At 46.1% G+C, this 17136-nt stretch overlaps 1 protein-coding gene across 1 annotated transcript in view; it reads left to right on the top strand.

The window, feature by feature from the left end:
- lrrtm4l1 (leucine rich repeat transmembrane neuronal 4 like 1) overlaps window positions 1-17136 on the top strand; it is a 104530-nt gene that overhangs the window by 52019 nt on the left and 35375 nt on the right. The window lies entirely within an intron of this gene.

Genomic DNA, 17136 nt, shown 5'->3' with positions numbered 1-17136 from the left:
TTCAAGAGTGAATGTGATGCTCTTTAAGAGATGATTTGAATTTAAACACTCTTCCCTCTGGTAAGTAGCATAAATTGTCTGCGTGCAGCAGAAAATGTAATGAAAGATAATGAAAGATGCTTAATATGGCCAGAAGTATGTGGACACCTGAACGTAAACACTGGTATATACATAGTACGCTGCAAAAGCTTCCACAGCTCACATTTTGTCCGCAGTGAAAACCTCAAAGCGTCATCATCACCGAGCTCACTTTGAAGCTCCCACTTTCAATGTTGTAATGTACAGTCATAAAACTTTCATCAGGTCACCACATAGTGTGACACGACTAAACTGAAAGTCAAGTCAGGCTGAAGCTATTTCTCATAATGGGCACATTTGTAGAATTTATTGTCTTTTTCTTTCATCTCTTGTGTTTAAGTACCAACTGGAAGACTAAACACCATCCCGGAAATTAATCACAATATGAAGTGATTAAAGAAGGTGGGACTAAATCAAATATTTGAGAGTGTTATGGTCTGTGGATATAACTTCAACCGAGTAGTTCAAATTAGAGAGGAATGTCATTGCAGTAGGACTTTTGCCACTGCCAAGAAAATTAATCAACTACAGCAATTTTTAATCATACAAAAATCAAAAACACATTAAGGCTTTAAACAACCCTTTTCCCCTCTGGTTTGGGGAATGCCGTGCTCCCTAATGAGAGCGTGCTTGAAATGCATCACCATGGTATAAATAAAATCATGTCTTGGAAGGACTGCTCAGCGGCATCCTTGCTCCAGCACAGAACTCTTGCATTTAGTCTTCCCATCACAATAATTATGCAACAGGAGGTGGGATCAGGCAGGCTACCCACTCATGCTATAATGATGACCACATATAGCCCTCAGCATATCCTCCACAACACCTGCATAATGGACTCGTAGAAGACAAAGCATAGTGGCGTTGTTGGTGCTGATGAAGACGGGAAAAGCAGCTCGACGAGAAAAGAAAAAGCAAACAAAAGACAAGCACATCTCACATTTGACTATATCTGCCCGCAGCTGCTCGACGCTGCATTGAATGCTCTCTCTCTCTCTCTCTCCTTTCCTCTCCCCCCGCGTGCGCGCACCTCCATGCGCGCGGACACGTCCCCCACGCAGCCGGGCGCGCACACGCGAACCCGCTCGCCGATGCGCTGCACAGGAGCCGCTGACAGTGCCCGTGCGCCTGGCTGTGATCGCTGCCTGGCGTCTCCGCCGCTCCGCTGGATGTTTGCGCAGAGGACACCTGCCTCCTCCGGTGACTGCACCGACCCCCGCGGAGCACCCCGGCGCCTTCCCTCCTTTTAACTTTTGCGACGTGTGACGTTTTTTTTTTTGTTTTTTTTTTTGCCGCGGGCGCCTGTTCCAAGACTATGTTTCCATCGGGTGAGAAAACCCCGTAGAGGCAGGCGTTTGACTTCCAACTTGGGGCTTGATGGCACGGCTATTTGTGACAGGTCCGGAAAGTTGCGCTGCGCCAGGGAGCATGGGCGCAAACTTTAAAAGCTTTTTATAATCGAGACAGTTTTTAGAATGAAGGCAGGTGAGTCACCAGTCGCGTGAAAAGCGCGCGGATCTCCGGAGCTCTCCAGGTACTGGAAAGGAAAAGCACGGAGGAAGTCGTGATCTGTGCGGCGGATTGCGCCACGGTGGACGGAGGAACGGACCGATGAGACATCATGGGTAAGTAGCCTGAGTGGAGGACTGTCTCATTTTGAAGCGATTGCCGCCAGAGGATGAGGAGCTCCGGGAGTCTGCGAATCACCACTATTGTTAGTTGAGCGCACTTGTGGTACAAGTATGGCTTGATATCCTCTGGCGCATCTGTGAGTGTGTGGATGTTCAGAAAATTTCCCCAAGCCTTTCGCGGCTTGTTCCTGCGCAGCATGCTCACATCTCCAGTGTGTCAGAGCAGTACTTTTGCCTCTTTTATTTCTGTTTTGTACTCATATTCCCTGAGATTTTCCTTCCCTATTCATTAAAAAAAATACTGCAGACGGGAGTGTTTGGTGCTTGTGATCATGAAGGGGAGGAGAGAGACAATAATCTTCTCACCTTTATGATGTGGATGCAGTCCAAAATTTGAATAGTCGACGTGGGTCTGGGCGCCAATGCAGAATGAGTTGGAGCTCAATAACAGCCCATTATCTGTCAGTCAGACGACGTCCTGAAGCTGCAACGACAAGTTTATCCACTGAATCCCAATTCTGGCTTTAAATGGATTGAATCTGGTGAGCTGTGTCTGTTCTCTGTGGCCTCCCCTCGTTCTTTCCCTCAAAGCCCTGACATGTTTTGAATCAGTCTTTGCTTTTTTTATTTTATTTTTTTTTTCTCCTACCTTCCCTCTTCTCCTGACAGCTCCGGGCACCTACAGTCTCATCCCACACTGCCTATCACCTCCTCCATTTTACTGACTGTGGGTGCTCCAAAGCTAAATTCACCGCTCAGCCTCATAAACCTCACAAACCCACACTCCTCTTCGAGAGCTTTGCGTTCCGCAGCTCCAGTCTCTCTTTCTGTCTTTTTATTTTTGCGTATTTTTTATTTTTTTGGTGGGGGGGCTCAAAGGAACTGTGGGTGTTCAGAATTGTCACTGAATATGCGATGAAATGATGTTGACTTTCAAGCAGGTCTGGAGCTGTTGCAGTAGAAAGGCTCACGATGTCTCGAGTCCTCTCTGTCATAGCAACTTTTGTTTTTGAGTATCTCAGAGCTCACTGAAGGACTATTATTCATGCGTTGGCACGGGCGCGCGCGCACACACACGCGCGCACGCACTTCGACGTTTGATAGGTGCAGAGAGAGCCGTTTGAGTTGTTTTTAAACTGCACCGCTGTGATTCATTTTTGTCTGTCTTGACTTCTCACTAGCCGGATTTGTGCTGCTGTTTTGTTCAATTTTATTTATTTTTTTATTGTTTGTTCCCAAATTGACTGAAAAGCTGACACAGGCTGGAGGGATGCATGCTGCCCACACATCTGTGCAGAACTGTGGCATTTTCCCAAGTAATGAGCAGCTTAGTGCGGCTAATGAGCACATACTATTACAGTTTTAATTATGTCATCGAAATTACTATAGGCCAAAATAAGGGGCTGCATTTGTTGGCAGATCAACGCTTCTGACTGACACTCCCTCACTGTTTCCATCTTCATCTTCGGCCCCTGTCTTGTCCTTGCAGGGGCAGATTAAATGGGAAAGGAAAGTTTCTATTGCCTTCAGGGCTGAACATTTCTCCAGCTAACAACTGTTCAGAGCAGCAACTAGTTGCAGCTAACGTTAATACTGACAAATTACTTCATGACTAATCGATTATCAGCCTGATCGAAGTGTGAATAATTCCCATCTCCATTTCTTTCCAATTGGTTGTTTTGTTCATCCAACAATTAGCAACACCAAAATATTCAATTCTCAATAATAAAAAACAAAGAAAAGCAGCAAATCGTCACGTTTGAGGAGCTGGAACTGAATGTTGAGAAATGAACTGATCGTCCAAATGACTGACAACAAATTTCCTGTTGGTTGAAAATTCACTTTAATCGACTAATCATTTAAAAACTGGTATCAATTAGTGTAGTATTGTTGCTATTTTTTAAATTAATAACATGTACAGAGGATCACTCCTTTGACAAACAAGGCCAACACTAATGAATTTGAACTATTTTCGGACTAAGCTGTGAAATTTCTATTCAGCCCTTCCTCCCACAACAATAGAACTGAGCAAACAGCACAGTGAAGCTACGCTATCAGCTGACAGAAAGTGAGGGCAGGGGAAAGTAATGCAGGAGTCACTGTGCACAACTCAGGGACAATACCGCGGCAGGTATGACTGAACACACTCGGCTGCTGTAGAAGAACTGCTAAGGCAAGGGCAGCATGGCAATTACGCTCAAATAACCTTCAATTCATTCAATAATCCATCAGTTTCCTAGAGCACACGGTAATTGGTGCATGGAGCATATTTCTGGCAAACTTGAGATGAATTTCTTTGAACAAAGAAGTAACCTGTGGACCCAGTTTTTCCATTTCACGTCTTCAAGCTTAAAATAGTGCAGATAATTAGAAGATTTTGTGTTATTCACAGGTTTGCCATTGGCACAAAACCACATAACGTTCCCGGCAGTTTAAGACCATTATGCAGTCTTACACAATGTGGATAGCTCAGCTCAGCTCTTTAAATTCATTATCATAGTCAAACTGCTAACTTTTAATTAAATCAAATAAGTACCTTAATCTGAAAGACAACATGTCTATTGAAGCAAAATGGTCGTGTAAACTGGTTGGTTTCACAGTGCTTCTGCTCATGAAGAAAATTTGTGTATTTTTACAAAAAAAGAGGAAATGTAGGAAGAGAAATTAACTAACCTTGAGCCGTCTAAATGACGGCGACTGTAGCTCCCTTTTTAAAATAGCTGAATCCATCAATAAGGATTATTCTGTCAGTGTGAGGCCTGCTTCTCATTCTGAGCCTGACTGAAAGTCCCCATCAGGCACTTTTTGCAGCACTTTAGTAATATTCACTTCACCACTACCCCCACACGCCATCAAAGCGTCACAACACAGCACATCACATAGGCAAGAACTCTCTCACTGCACCTCTGGGTCGTTCACGTTAGTTCGCAGCGCCGGACTATCTTGAACTGAACGGCGACAGTTTGGTTTTCTGTTCTTTTTCATTTTGTATTTTCCTTGAAATTCTGAAATAACTGTGAAAGACTTCCCCCAAACAATGTGTCCTGCACATTGAACTCACGAAGTGAAATATGGGCAGAGACACAAAACTGAGAACAAAGTTTGGCAGGAAGCTCGGGAAGCTGAGCTTGCACCAGACAAGAAACGACTCTGCAACACAACGGTGTGTATTTTGTGTATCGCTGAATCACACTACAGCCTACTTTTGGTTGTCATGGTTTTATACATTTGATAATGTTGGCTTTTTTTACAATTTGAATTTATTTTCCTCCACCCTACAGAACTGAACAGATCATTTGTCAGTGCAAAAACAATGTATATGCCAGTGCTGCCAGCACCGTGGTTGAGATTTGGTTAAATTCAGGCAACTAAAACTACTCGGTCAAGGTGAAGGAAAGATCTAAAAGAAACCAGCACCAACTGTTGGTAAGAGACGAAGTGTTAACCGCAGTTTCTTGTGTCACAGTCACGTTAGAGCAATGTGACGCAACATCTGCCAGTCCAACTCACTGACAACAGCCATTATTCGCACGGCCACAAGAGGTCGCTTGTCAAAAAAGCCACAAACACAGATATTTTTAGCATTTAAATCCTTTAAAAATTCAATTTAAAATAAAATACAAAGCCAAAGTTCAGAAAACATCATGCTTAGTTATAATTTATTTAGTTTGAAGCTCGAAAAATCTGCTAATCTGCTTGGTCAGCTCTCTGTGGGTGTGGTCTGATTTGACTTGACTGACAGTGGCCTGGCAACGTAAGCAAACAACCTCACAAGCATTGCTAAATTCTAATTGGTGCATACCTCACCCTTCTCCTGCCCACTTCGAACCAATGAGACAGCTTAGACAAAAAGAGAGCTATAGAAATGTCTTCTGTTGAATAGCCGACACTGTTCCAACTTTAGCAGAAAAAATGTGAGTTCACGGAGCAGCCCATAGCTCATAATGAAATTAGGTCTTCAGGGCCTTTAAACAAATGAACATTGCTTTCATTTTTCTGATGAGGACAGCCTCTTTGTGTGAAGTATGAAGCCCCAGAAGGAGCAGGGGAAAAATATAGATAGGAAAAGGGGGGAAAAAAGATCTACGTTGGCATTCTCTCACACAGATTTAAAACACAAAGGTTAATGTTCTTCCAGGTCACTTGGACATTTGGGAATAAGGAAAACATGAGCGCCAGCAAGAGTAATATTTTTGGTCTGCACTTATGATAGTCTGAACAAGGTTTAGATCAGAGGGCTTATTGAGATGCACAGCCTATGCAGTTTTCGTGCCAATGCATGTTTTGTTTTTTGTTTTTTTTTGCATGCAGATGGTTCTTTTATTCTGACGGATTCGTGTCAGAAAGAAAAACAGGTCTTTTATTTCCACCCACCCTTAATGTTTTCACAGTAAGGACCCATATAAGAGCCAGTCAGAATGAGGATAAGAATCCAGCGTTCAAATAACTCACAAATAACCAAACACCTTATAGTTGATTTCTTAAAGCAAAATCAGCCAGTTTTGTATATGCAGCATAATTACTGACAGTGACTCTGATTCACACTGGGATTGGCTAATCGATGGCATAGAGTGATGAATTCTGATTACTCGTCGGTGGGTTTGCCTCTGACCATCGCTTATTACCAGCATGCAACACACACACACACATACACGCACACAAACTCACACTCATCATCCGTGATGTCAACTCCTCAGCCTTTACACGGTGGCCAGCTTAAACGTCTCGGGTTGTGCTGATCTTTTGACATCAGCACTCATATCGATCAATTCAGCTCTCTGCCTCTCTGCACAGATTTCTGAACCAATAACTTGTGTGTGCGTGTGTGTGTGTGTGTGTGTACAGGGAACGGCAGCATCAGTCAGCTTCCTGATATGTGGGATCCTATGGCCCTGTGGAGAGTTTCAGCTGCCACTTTTTGACAGGCGGGGTCTGAATGTGAAGCGCCACGGGTGTCAAGGTTGAAGACTTTTAGTGATACGTCTGATTTACTGGATGCAACTATTAGAAACACAAACGAGCTGCCTCATGCAGTTCACTGCTGTATGAGGCAGACTGGGCGATGCAAGGAAATGTTCCTCTCCTCACCCTAATGAGACTTCACTAATGTCTGAATCTCAAATATAAAGATAATTCTTAAATATCAAATTCTTTCTATTGGGCTTTAATCATGTTCAGGGCAAGATATCTTTAAGACAAGGACTTAAGCTACTGCCAGTGTCTTAGAGAGATAAGGATGTTTCTTAACTTTAATTATCTGTTGCTGCAGCTTTTCTTTCGTCATGAATCTTCATCAGGCACGAACATCCTGTCGGCTCAAAACACCGCAGCAATAGATAGCTGAAGTTTTAATGGGGACATAAAGCAGTGTGCAAGCTCCACTTTGGCCCTCACATCCATCCATTTTCAGCTTTCATTCTCAGTTTTCAAAAAGCGCATATGTTGTTTTTCATATTTGTTGATTAAAAAAAGTGGTGTTTTTATTAAATTAGTGGGCTACACAAACACGCTCGAGCAGATGTACGATTATTGGATATTCAAGAGGCTCAAAGTCACTGAAATATCAGGCAGGGCCACGGCTGAGAGGAGCCGCAGGCAACGGACCAGAATGGTCTGGCTGAAGCGCCTCAAAAAAGTCACTTTTCCAAGTGGACTTCCATCCAACTTGTCTCATTAAGGCTGCCTTTTTCAGCAGCGGGCAGCTTTCTCGGCCACACAAGGCCTACTGCTGGAGAAATGTTGACATTTAGCTAACCAATTAGCCCTTTTAAAGGTTCCCTCCTTGCAAATTAGGTTTTACACCTTGGGCAAGTAGACTAAGTGATTTTCTACAAATAAGCTGTAACAGGCCGTGATTTCCATGAGATAACTGTTAGTAATTGACTTCTATGATTTGTCGTTTGGACTTGATGAGCAGCTTCAAAGCCTGTGAGACATCAGTTAGTCTAAATGCCAAAATAATTAGTTTATCAACAGCTCAACAGAAAAACAAAAAAGCTCACTATTTCTTATCTATTATATTTAAATGCAGAACAACTGGTTCCAGTTTCTCAGACGTGATGATTCGCTGCTTTTCTCCCTCTTATATCATTGGAAACTGAACATCCAACAAGTACAAAACAAGCAACTTTAACGTGTCACTTTAAGTTTGTTTGTTGTTCAACTTGACGTGTAATCAGAAGCAAACTTCAAAGAGAAAACTAGTCTGAATTTACCGTTAAAAGACTAAATTATGTAAGAGATAATACCATTACGCATGGATGGCGCCATTACAATCATGGAATGTACAACTTGGAAGGTATTACCCTCCCTATGCCATGTCCACATGCCAACAAAATGCCATTTGTGCTCTAATGAAAAATACCTGTAATTCATTTACTTGTATTTCAACATCACAACCAATTTTTAGTCTCACTTTTCTGTTTTAGAGATAATGAAGTATAGTCCCTCTACTTCAGAATTCCCGCTGCTTGCACTGGCAGACAAGTAGCTCAACAGGAAGGGGTGTGTTTCACTTTCCCGGGCTGGGAGGTTGAAAACTGGGACAAATTCAAAAATCAGGAGAGAAAGAATTGTCACTGATTGCTCTAAGCTCTTCAACATACTCAAGCTGTATGAATACAGAAACACTGTATTATTAAATCTTCGCAGCTGAGAAGACGTTAGTGCTTTCTTTCTCTCACACGCACACGCACTCCTCCTCCCTCTATGTCTCACACACACATCCAGGAAGGTTAGCCTCTCTCTTTCCCTGCTGCACTCTAACCTGCGACTTCTCCAAATGTCTTTATTTCTTCTGGTTACATTTCCTCTCCTCTTTCCGCGGCAGCTGTCCGTCAGACCCGCAGGCTGCTGCCTCGCCGTTGGACGTCAACTTTCATGCAAATATAAAACAAACGAAAGTTGTGTGCATTTCACTAAGTAGCTGTTTTATCTATTGTATTCTATTAGTTACCCACATAACTTTAGCTCACAACTCTTTAGCTAAGCGTCTGTGACTACATTTACATGCACAAAATATTCTAGTTTTTGCCTTTATTCCAAAAAAGACTCGGCTCTTTAAATGGCTAATGAGAATGAACATTCCACTGTTGACATATTTCTAAACTGAAACTGGGTTTCTTATTTAGAAATAAATTCTGTTTTTCTTTTAATGTCAAGAAGCGCCTTGTCTCTTCAACTCTTGTACCCATTTTAGATAATGGAGATCTGTTGTATATGAATGCTTTAGCTCAATGTCTGAATAAGATTGATTCTGTTTATCATGCTGCCCTGAGGTTCATTACTAACTGTAGGGCCCTAACCCATCACTGTGAACTATACTCCAGAGTTCAATGGCCCTCACTTGCTACCAGGAGGTTGATTCACTGGTACACCTTCATATACAAAGCAATACTTGGACTACTGCCACCCTACATCTGCAGCCTCATCACGCTAAGGAGCGTTAACTCTTATGATCTGCGCTCCAATGACCAACTGCTGCTCTCTGTTCCACCTTATCGCACAGAGCAGGGAAAAAGGACCTTTGTTTTCTCTGCTCCTACCTCATGGAATGAACTGCAAAAGGACATGAAACTAACAGAACTGATTCCATTGAGCGATTTTAATTCCAAAATGAGAACACTTGAGACTGACTGCCTGATTTGTACTTGTTTTAATTGAATTGTTATTATAATCGAATTGAAATTTTTAACTTTGTAACTTGTGCTGCCACTTGGCCAGGACGCCCTTGGAAAAGAGATTTTTAATCTCAATAGGCCAATTTTCCTGGTAAAATAAAGGTTGAATAAAAAAAATAAAAATATGCCGCCGTGTGTACTCCGATTAACGAACGCAGCCCCCCTCTTTCATTCGTTCAACCGCCTTGAAAACCTGCAAATATCCAAGTCGTTCACAGTGTTTAAAAGTCGGTGACCACAAACAGGGAAGAGAACGTGTGTCGTAAACTGTGGTGAAGCCTCCAAATGAGGCGCGTATTCTGAATGGGCTGTAGTACAAATGCTCCTCAAACCCGACTAACACCGGCATTCAGCATGAGGCCTAAATCAGAATAACCAAACAAAGCTGCTGTTCGCATGAGCTGAATCAAATCTGGAATAGTACTGGCAAATTAGTGCGCATGCCGTGTAGTCACTGTTTCCGTCTTTGCCTACAGCTCAGCAGGGGCGTTCACTCAGAGCTGCAAACAAACACAACCGCCCTAGGTGTCCAGTTCCTCTGCGTGATTACCTAAAGTTGGTCCACACCTGCCTTATCACAACAGAGAATTCACAGTGGCCTTTGTATAAATGAGAATGATAAACACGTTGTGACGGCGGGTGCAGAGAGAGACCCAGGAGCGGAAACGGAGAAGGTTAACAAAAGTTTTATTTTTACAAGAAAGGCAATAACTCAAACAGTCGCTGGCAGCGTGAGATCCAAACAAACACAAACTCAGAGAGGTCCAGAGAGTGCTGGGCTGTGTGGGCATGGGAGGCACTGGAACGAAAAGAGAAGAGACAAACGATTACTCCAAAAAGGTTTAACGAGATATCAACAAGTACTTTACCACAAGAGACTTGAGACCAACTGATACCACGGTACGTGGAAGTATACTCTGGCGTCGAGGAGCGTCTCCGCAGAGGTTAAATAGGCGTCCTAATTTCAGGAAGTGAACTCAGGTGTGCCCAATCACTCCTCGACGCATCGGGGGGGGGAAGGGAGCCTCAGGAAAACAAACGTAAAGTTACAGCCAACACAACAGAACACAGGAAGTGGACCTTCAAATTAATAGCACAGACAATACCAACCACCACAGTACCCCCCCCTCAACGAACGCCTCCAGGCGTTCTACCCGGCTTGTCCGGGTGAGCGGCATAAAAGTCCCGAAGGAGAGAGTCATCCAGAATGAGCCCCCTGGAGACCCAGGAACGCTCTTCCGGACCGTAACCCTCCCAATCCACCAAGAACTGGAAACCACGACCGCGTGGACGGACATCCAATATCCGTGACACCGTGTAGGCGGGGTGACCGTCAATGAGGCGGGGGGGAGGCGGGGCGGCGGACGGCGGGCTGAGCTCGCTGGAACGCACCGGCTTCAACAGAGAAACATGGAAGGTGGGGTGGACCTTCATAGAGTCTGGTAGTTTGAGCCTGACAGCAGACGGGTTAATGACCTTCAACACCTCGAATGGGCCGACAAAACGGGGAGAGAGCTTACGTGACTCGACATCCAACGGAAGATCCCGTGACGACAACCACACCTGCTGACCCGGTCGGTACTCGGGGGCGGAGACGCGGTGAGCATCGGCCAGCCGTCTGTTCCTCTCCGTGGAGCGAGTGAGAGCAGCTTTGGCCGACTGCCATACCTCCTTAATCCTCCGGAGGTGCTCCTTCACAGAGGGGACGGACACCGCAGTCTCCTGCTCGGGAAACAAGGGGGGTTGATAACCCAGACAGCACTGAAACGGTGACATACCTGTGGCCGAACAGGAGAGGGAGTTGTGGGCATATTCAATCCAAGGCAGGTGAGTGCTCCAAGAGACGGGATGATGAGCAGCCACGCAGCGAAGAGCGGACTCCAGATGTTGGTTTGCTCGCTCTGTCTGGCCGTTACTCTGGGGATGGTAACCAGAGGACAGACTCGCCGTGGCCCCCACCGCCTTACAGAACTCCTGCCACACCTGGGAAGCGAACTGTGGACCCCGGTCAGAAACCACGTCGAGGGGAATACCGTGAAGCTTGAACACATGAGACACGAGTAGACTAGCAGTCTCGAGGGCAGAAGGCAGTTTAGGCAGGGGAACATAATGCACAGACTTGGAAAAGCGATCGACAATAGTTAGAATGACAGTGTTACCTTCAGATGGAGGAAGACCAGTAACAAAGTCCACGGCGATGTGTGACCATGGGCGGCTTGGGACGGGCAAGGGGTGCAGTAACCCCGCAGGGGGATGATGAGAAGCTTTTCCCCTGGCACAGACAGAGCAAGCGGCAATAAACGCACGGGTGTCACGGTACATCCTGGGCCACCAAAAACTCTGGCGGAGGAACAGAAGAGTGCGGTTGAAACCAGGGTGACAGGTAAGTCTAGAGGAGTGAGCCCACTGGAGGACTTGCGATCGGACAGAATCCGGGACAAACTTGCGACCGGGGGGACCGGAACCCGGGTCCGGTTGTTGCTTCTGCGCCTTGAGCACGAGGGATTCGATCTCCCATGTAGCCATCCCCACGATGCAAGCCGGCGGGAGGATGACATCCTGATGTTCCGAGTCCAAGGGAGGAGCAAAGAGACGGGACAGGGCGTCGGGCTTAGTGTTACGGGAACCGGGGCGATAGGAGAGGGTGAAGTTGAACCGGCTCAAGAACAGAGCCCATCTGGCTTGGCGGGGATTCAGCCTCTTAGCGGTGCGTAAGTAGGCGAGGTTCTTATGATCAGTCCAGATCAAAAAGGGAACCGTAGCACCCTCCAGCCAGTGCCTCCATTCTTGAAGAGCCCAAACCACAGCCAGCAACTCTCGATTCCCGACGTCATAGTTCCGCTCGGCCTGGGATAAGCGGCGAGAGAAGAAAGCACAGGGATGAAGTTTGTGAGTCTGAGGGTCTCTCTGGGAAAGGATGGCACCAGCACCGGAGTCGGACGCGTCCACCTCGACCACGAACTGATGGGCGGGATCGGGGTGTTTGAGCACTGGGGCGGAGGTGAACAGTGCCTTAAGCTGGGCGAAAGCCTGTTGGGAATCAGGAGACCACAGGAAGGGGATTTTAACAGAAGTAAGTCTAGTGAGGGGAAGAGCTACCTTACTGTAGTCACGGATGAATCTGCGGTAGAAGTTAGCGAAGCCGAGAAACCTCTGCAGCTCCTTCCGGGTGGTGGGGACGGGCCAATCCGTGACAGCTTGGATCTTGGCAGGATCGGGTCTTAGCTGACCCTTGGCGATGATGTAGCCTAGGAAGCTCACAGAGTCAGAATGAAATTCGCACTTCTCCGCTTTAACATACAGTTTATTCTCAAGAAGTCTCTGAAGCACTAGTCTGACATGCTGCCTATGTTCCTCTAAATCTCGAGAGAAAATCAATATGTCATCTAAATAAACGAAAACAAACCGATTCAACATGTCTCTGAGGACATCGTTAATGAGAGCCTGGAAGACTGCGGGGGCGTTAGTGAGACCAAAGGGCATGACAAGATATTCAAAATGACCTAACGGTGTGTTGAAAGCTGTCTTCCACTCATCACCCTCCTTTATCCGGACGAGGTGATAAGCGTTACGGAGATCTAGTTTGGAGAAGATGGTGGCGGAGCAGAGTGGTTCAAAGGAGGGGTCGATGAGAGGGAGAGAGTACCTGTTCTTAACAGTGATGTCGTTGAGTCCACGGAAATCGATGCAGGGGCGAAGGGAGGCATCCTTCTTTTTAACGAAAAAGAAGCCTGCCCCTAACGGAGAGGAGGAGGGGCGGATGAGTCCAGAGGCTAGGGAATCCTGTATGTATGTCTCCATGGCTTCCTTTTCGGGGCGTGACAGGTTATACAGGCGACTCGAAGGGAGAGGGGCACCAGGGAGGAGGTCTATGGAGCAATCGTAGGGGCGATGAGGAGGCAGGGACAGGGCCAACTCTTTACTGAACACCGGGGCTAGGTCATGGTACTCGGGAGGCACGGAGGTAAGGACAGGGGGCGCGGGAGGTGGTGGAGAAACACGTGAAGAAAAGGGGTTGGCCGAACGAAGACAGTGGGCATGACAGAATGGGCTCCAGGTGGTGATACTGGCAGTAGTCCAGTCTATCTGGGGGTTATGTTTAAGCAACCAGGGGAGGCCCAACACCAGGGGGATCTGAGGAGAAGGAATGACGAAGAATTGGATGTCTTCTCTATGATTCCCGGAAATTATGAGCGTGACAGGGAGCGTACGTTGAGTGACCTGAGCTATACGTCGGCCGTCTAAGGCGGTTACATTTCTGGGCACCGGGAGGGATTCAAGGGGGAGCTTAAGCTGGGTGGCTAGTTCGGTGTGGATGAAACTCTCGTCTGCCCCTGAGTCGATCAGAACTCTTATGGGAAGAGACTCACGACCCCAAAGCAGACAGGAGGGAACAGTAATGCGGGAGGGAGAGCTGATATTAGGGGATGTCTGACTCACCAGTGCGCTCTCCGTCACGGGTGAGCCTGCCCTTTTGGCGTCTGAGGGCAGTTAGCGAGATAATGACCTCCCTGGCCACAGTAGATACAGAGCCGCTGGTTGAAACGTCGCTGCCGCTCGCTAGGGTGGAGACGGGTCCGACCCAACTGCATGAGCTCCGAAGGGTGGGAGGAGGACGTGGAGGGAGCAGCGGAATGGCCGGAGGACCCGCCACTGGCTGAAGGGAGGGCGAGGGAAACTGGCTCGTGAACATGAGAGAGGCGAGTCTGGGCTCTCTCTCTCTGTCTCTCTCGCAAACGGTTATCTATACGTATGGCGAGGGAAATTAAAGACTCTAAAGAATCGGGCTCATCTCTGGAAGCTAATTCGTCCTTTAACTCACTAGAAAGACTCCGTAGGAAAACACCTCGTAGCTCTATCAGAAGGATAACTAAGGGGTTGTTGATCAAATACTAGTGAACAGCGCAAGATAAACCCCCCAGCTTTACCAACTTCACCTGAAAAGGGTTCGGGGGCCGGCACATACGGCTCACGCTGAGAGACAGACAGAGAGGTAGATTGGGCTGCAGCGGTTGCCGGTGGGGGTGGCGCTGGTGTGGGACTTGGGGAGGAAGGAGAGCCACGGGTGTCCGTGCGGCTGAGGTAAGCGGTGAGGTCACGGACTTGGACGCTGAGACCTTGTACTGCCTCCATTACTCCCCGCAGCATGTCCTCGTGCTGGCCGAGACGTAGTCCTTGATGGGCGAGCGCCGCTCGAAAGGGGTCCGAATCCGCTGGGTCCATGTTTTTGGCCAGAGTATTCTGTGACGGCGGGTGCAGAGAGAGACCCAGGAGCGGAAACGGAGAAGGTTAACAAAAGTTTTATTTTTACAAGAAAGGCAATAACTCAAACAGTCGCTGGCAGCGTGAGATCCAAACAAACACAAACTCAGAGAGGTCCAGAGAGTGCTGGGCTGTGTGGGCATGGGAGGCACTGGAACGAAAAGAGAAGAGACAAACGATTACTCCAAAAAGGTTTAACGAGATATCAACAAGTACTTTACCACAAGAGACTTGAGACCAACTGATACCACGGTACGTGGAAGTATACTCTGGCGTCGAGGAGCGTCTCCGCAGAGGTTAAATAGGCGTCCTAATTTCAGGAAGTGAACTCAGGTGTGCCCAATCACTCCTCGACGCATCGGGGGGGGGAAGGGAGCCTCAGGAAAACAAACGTAAAGTTACAGCCAACACAACAGAACACAGGAAGTGGACCTTCAAATTAATAGCACAGACAATACCAACCACCACACACGTCAATCAATAAACACGGCGACCAGCAAGGCTGGGCTGCACTCGCAGTGAAGGGTTGATGTACATTACAGGCCGTTTCTCTTCTGGATAAATCAGAATTCTATATATCGCATGTTACTAATCTCATTGATCTGGAATGCTAATGCTTAGACTTAGCAAATCAATACACCTAATCATGGCATTAGGTCTTTAAGTGCTAATAATTCAGGACTTTCTCTTTTTCCTATAAAGTGGCCAGCAGGCAAAGCGAGAGCGATCTGTCTGTCTTCATTCCCCTGTTTCACTGTTACGCTTGAGTAGGTCATGGACTCACTAGACCTCAGTTAGGCTACTACATCCCTCACAAATCCAGGCAGAATAACCGAGCTAACAAAATTGAGTGCTCATTTCATTTAACTTTTAAATGGATGCCGCCCCATTTAAACTGTATTTTGCCATTACGGGCATGATATTAACTAGCCATGCTCTATTTTCCCCTATATCTTGTTGCTGTTGTGCCATATTGTGTGTACTTCACACTGCTGCTCCTCCTATCTCTGCATGTGTGTGCAGCTCCAGTAGCAGTAAAATAAGCTTTTACCATAAATCAGCCATTTTTATTCGGCTTCACACATTTGCTGTGAGTTGAAATTACAGCTGACTCCAATTTTCAAATTACTGGGTGTAAAATAATGGGTTTTAAGTGTGCAAAAGGTACTTCATTTAAATATTGTAATGCCGCTGTGTCCAATTAATCACCGTTGCATGATGGGCCCCGTGACTGGTAATATGTCACATACCCTGAAAATATTTTTAATTTTACGTGCCTTAAATCTGAGCGAACACACTCAATAATGTAATATATCACACATGCTGTAGTGCCCGAGAATTTTGCTTGCCTAAGCTAGATCACACATCACACATTTTAAAAACCCTTGGCTCCTGTGTCAGGGAGGAAGACAGTCGGGGAGGGAAAGGAAGGCAGGAGGTGTGGCTGGAGAAAATAACAAGCCCATACCTGAAGCTTTAAGGTCTGTACAAGGCATAATATTATGTATTAATATCATAATATACAATACAAATAATAGTAATACCGTGCATATGTTGAGGTGGCAAAGACAAGTTAAGTGGGGTGAGGGCACATACATAAGCATGTATAGTATACGGAACATATGTGTCAAGTGAAAATAAAGGTAGAAAATATAGTATTGTACAATAAATCCATATCTAAAATGTCTGTACATTTCTGACAGTCTATAACCTTGAGGCGCTGTCACAAAGAAACCCTTCCATCTGATGTATATAACCTGTGCTATTGTAGACCATTTAATACGAAATAGTAGATATATTTTGTCTTTTCTTGCGCACTTTTCATTTCTTTGAAGTGGTCCACCGTGCGGCCTTAGCACTCTTGGCCAACCCACTTTGGGCACTCTGGGTAATAGCCTTTGCATCAGTGCTCAGAGCAATGTGCATTCAAATGAAATATCAACTTGTCACACCGCCAAGGAAGACGACAGCTGACTCTGTTCGGTCTGCCAGAGTCCGCTCTGTTCTCAGGGGGGGAAGCTGTCTCGCTTTCATGGGATTTCACAAAGGGTGCCATCCGTGACCGTAGGTGAAGTAATTGGGGGAAAGATGTATTTTAAGGAATTCCGTAATTTAACTTTCGCTGTTTTGTGCATTCGCAAGCCCATTTTAGTTGACATTCAGCGTGAACATTTGAGTCTAACTTCAGCAAACTACTCCCACACGGCCAGTAGTGGAGCCTGGAGGGACACTGGAGCACAGAGCCTGTTCCTTAATTGATATTTATCGGCTGCAGTTGCATCTCGATCAGACGTAAATTGCGTTGAAGCATTACTCGTTGCACACAATAAAAGAAAAAGCAATGTGCTCCAGTTTGCTTTGAGGCATCCTGTCCTTCCCTTAGTGCACTGTTCCACTGGCTGGAATGCAATACACTGAGTTTTACCAACAAGAATTAGAATTTAAATCAGCTTAAAATCAAGGTTTTTACTGTTGCAATTTTTTTT

The sequence above is a fragment of the Chelmon rostratus genome, chromosome 19 (assembly GCF_017976325.1).
Source record: "Chelmon rostratus isolate fCheRos1 chromosome 19, fCheRos1.pri, whole genome shotgun sequence".
Lineage (NCBI taxonomy): Eukaryota > Metazoa > Chordata > Actinopteri > Chaetodontiformes > Chaetodontidae > Chelmon > Chelmon rostratus.
Note: the sequence above shows the minus strand (reverse complement) of the source record. Positions and strands in the feature narration are given on the sequence as shown.